Source organism: Mus musculus (genome assembly GCF_000001635.26).
Source record: "Mus musculus strain C57BL/6J chromosome 4 unlocalized genomic contig, GRCm38.p6 C57BL/6J MMCHR4UN_CTG1".
Classification (NCBI taxonomy): domain Eukaryota; kingdom Metazoa; phylum Chordata; class Mammalia; order Rodentia; family Muridae; genus Mus; species Mus musculus.
The window spans coordinates 47,518-51,572 of NT_166291.1; the positions used below are offsets into that span (position 1 = coordinate 47,518).

The window sequence follows — 4,055 nt, forward strand, 5'->3', positions numbered from 1 at the left end:
TTTTTTAAAAGGTTTTAAGGTTTGTTTGGTTTTTTTTTTTTGGATTTTAGGTTCTTAGAGGGCGTGTCCAAGTCTTACAGGGCAAGGTATGCTTCGACTGGGCAGGGCTTAGCTCAAGGAGGCATGGCCAGAAAAAAAAAATATATATATAACATATGTGTGTATATATACATATATGCACATGTTTGAAACCAATCTTGGTACAGAGTAAGTTCCACAACAGCTAGGGATACTCAGAAAACCAGTCCTGAAAAATTTTAGGGAAATAAAGAGAGAGAAAGAAATAGAGACAGAGATTGACATAGAGAAAGTAGGAAAGAAAAAAGAAAGGAAGGAAGGAAGGAAGGAAGGAAGGAAGGAAGGAAGGAAGAAAGAAAGAAAGAGGAATTTTAGGGTCCTTTTTGGGTTCTTGTGGGGTTTTTTTGTTGTTTTTGTTTTTGTTATTTTGTTTTTGAATTTTAGGGTATTTTTAAGGGTTTGTAGGGTTTTTAGAAGAGTGTTTTAGAGTTTGTGTTTTATTTCTGTTTTCAGGCTTCTAGTGTATTTTTAGTGCTTTTTCTGTTTTGGGGTTTTGGGTTTTATTTAGGCTTTAGGTTTTTTGGTTTTTTTTTACTATTTTAATATTTTTATTAGTTTTTGGTGTGTGTTTTTGAATATGTATTTAAAATTTTAGGGTTTTAATTTTGGTGTTTCATAGTTTTAGGGTTGCCAGGCAGTGGTGGCCCAATCCTTTAATCCTAGCACTTGGGAGAACAGGTAGGGGATTTTTGAGTTTGAGGCCAAAGTGGTCTACAAAGTGACTTCCAATAGAGCCAGGGATACACAGAGAAACCCTGTCTCCAAAAACTCAAAAGAAAGAAAGAAAGAAAGAAAGAAAGAAAGAAAGAAAGAAAGAAAGAAAGAAAGAAAGAAAGAAAGAAAGGAAGGAAGGAAGGAAGGAAGGAAGGAAGGAAGAAAGAAAGAAAAGAATTTTAGGAACATGTTTGGCTTCTTGTGTATTTTTTTAGAATTTTAGGGTTTTTTTTTAAAAGGGTTTGTAGGGTTTTTAGAAGATTGTTTTAGAGGTTTTTGGTTTTCTTTTCAGGCTTCTAGGATATTTTTAGTGTTTTTTTCCTGGTTTTTGAAATGATTTTAGTGCATTTCAGGGTTTGGAGGTTTTATTTATGCTTCAGGGGGTTTTGTTTGTTTGTTTTTTATTTTATTTCATAGGATTCTTTTTCTTGAATACTTATTTAAAATTATAGTGTTTTATTTTTGCGGTTTCATACTTTTAGAATTGCCAGGCAATGGTGGCCTATGCCTTTAAACCCAGCACTTGGGAGGAAAATGTGGTGAATTTCTGAGTTCGAGGCCAGCCTGGTCTACAGAGCGAGTTCCAGAATAGCCAGGGATACACAGAGAAACCCTGTCTCCAAAAACTCAAAAAAAAAAAAAAAGTTTTAGGGTTTTTTTTTGGGGGGGGTTCTTGTGTATTTTTTTTTTTTTTGAATTTAACGTTTTTTAAAAGTAGTTTTGTACGGTTTTAAAGGGATTTTTGAGGTATTTTTGGTTTTCAGGATTTTAGTGTATGTTTTTTTTTTAGTGTTTCTAACCATGTTCAAGGTCAAACAGTGTTTGTGTCTCATTTTCCACGTTTTTCAGTTTTCTCGCCACATTCCAGGTCCTACAGTGTGCATTTCTCATTTTCCACCTTTTTCAATGTTTCTCGTCATATTCCAGGTCCTACAGTGTTCGTGTTTCATTTTCCACATTTTTCAGTTTTCTCGCCATAATCCAGGTGCTACAGTGTGTATTTCTCATTTTCGATGATTTTCAATTTTCTTGCCATATTCCTGGTCGTACATTGTGCATTTCTCATTTTCTACCTTTTTCATTGTTTCTCGCCATATTCCAGGTCAAACCGTGTTTGTGTCAATTTTTCGACGTTTTTCTCTTTTCTCCTCTTATTCCAGGTCCTAAAATGTGCATTTCTCATTTTTCACATTTTTAAATATTTTTTATTACATATTTTCCTCAATTACATTTCCAATCCGCTATCCCAAAAGTCCCCCATACCCTCCCCCCCACTTCCCTACCCACTCATTCCCATTTTTTTGGCCCTGGCGTTCCCCTGTACTGGGGCATATAAAGTTTGCAAGTCCAATGGGCCTCTCTTTCCAGTGATGGCCGACTAGGCCATCTTTTGATACATATGCAGCTAGAGTCAAGAGCTCCGGGGTACTGGTTAGTTCATATTGTTGTTCCACCTATAGGGTTGCAGATCCCTTTAGCTCCTTGGCTACTTTCTCTAGCTCCTCCATTGGGGGCCCTGTGATCCATCCATTAGCTGACTGTGAGCATCCACTTCTGTGTTTGCTAGGCCCCGGCATAGTCTCACAAGAGACAGCTACATCTGGGTCCTTTCAATAAAATCTTGCTAGTGTATGCAATGGTGTCAGCGTTTGGATGCTGATTATGGGGTGGATCCCTGGATATGGCAGTCTCTACATGGTCCATCCTTTCATCTCAGCTCCAAACTTTGTCTCTGTAACTCCTTCCAAGGGTGTTTTGTTCCCACTTCTAAGGAGGGGCATAATGTCCACACTTCAGTCTTCATTCTTCTTGGGTTTCATGTGTTTAGGAAATTGTATGTTATATCTTGTGTATCCTAGGTTTTGGGCTAATATCCACTTATCAGTGAGTACATATTGTGCGAGTTCCTTTGTGAATGTGTTACCTCACTCAGGATGATGCCCTCCAGGTCCATCCATTTGTCTAGGAATTTCATAAATTCATTCTTTTTAATAGCTGAGTAGTACTCCATTGTGTAGATGTACCACATTTTCTGTATCCATTCCTCTGTTGAGGGGCATCTGGGTTCTTTCCAGCTTCTGGCTATTATAAATAAGGCTGCTATGAACATAGTGGAGAATGTGTCCTTCTTACTGGTTGGAACATCTTTGGGTATATGCCCAGGAGTGTTATTGCGGGATCCTCCGGTAGTACTATGTCCAATTTTCTGAGGAACCGCCAGACGGATTTCCAGAGTGGTTGTACACGCTTGCAATCCCACCAACAATGGAGCAGTGTTCCTCTTTCTCCACATCCTTGCCAGCATCTGCTGTCACCTGAATTATGTCACACAAGGGCAGAAAGTACGTGCAGCTGGCAAAATCACACCCTTGCCAGAGCACAAGGCAGATCATAGTCAGCTGCTGTAGATAATCTGAAGCAGCCCCATATCCCACACCTGGGATTAAAAGAAAACCATTGTAGTGGTTTGAATATGCTTGGGCCAAGGAGTGGCACTATTAGTAGGTATGGTCTTGTTGGAGAAAGTATGCCATTGTGGGTGGGGGCTATAAGACCCTCCTCATAACCACCTGAGAACCAGTCTTAATATATTGTCCTCGGATAGAGGACGTATAAACTGATAAGAACAGATACTACACTTGATCTTAGCCAAAAGGCCGAGAAGCGATGTTGTTGGTAAGATTCTTGCATTTGCCTTTTGCCATCTGGCATTCTGTGGTGTTAGATGTTCTTGCTGTCTCTGGCTGGAGCTTGTTCCTCCTGTAGGTCTGTAAACCTCTGTCCCCACTCCTGGAAGACTAGCTTTCTCCTGGCAGAACTTGTGCACATAGGACTCTGGGACAGCCCAAGCTGTGGGTGCAGATTTTGGACTGGAAGGATCCTGTCCCAGCTGCTCCACTGATCTTGTGCTCCTGGTCAGCCCCACTCCACACACTTATTGGAGAGAAAGTGGCTGTCTTACCTCCTTGCCCAGGAGCAAAATCACTCCTGGAAGAAGAGGTCCCTCCTTGTTGAAACCATGCTCATCAGGCTGTGAAACAGCTTCAGCTAGCGGGTGAAGATCCTGAAGTGATCTGTTAATGAACCAATATTATTGGTGCTATGTATGTGCTTCAAATTCGATGTGTTTGTTACAGTTATGTGCATTCAATAAGTGAGTCAGGATCCAATTTCATTCCAGTTTAGAAAATGACTTTTCAGTGTTAGTTGAACCTAGTTGGTTATGATATTCAACGATGTAATGTATAAATTAGTTGTGAAGA

At 39.7% G+C, this 4,055-nt stretch overlaps 1 pseudogene; it reads right to left on the minus strand.

The window, feature by feature from the left end:
- Positions 1-3,326: 3,326 nt before the first annotated feature.
- Positions 3,327-3,461, minus strand: LOC115489313 (annotated as a pseudogene).
- Positions 3,462-4,055: the final 594 nt, after the last annotated feature.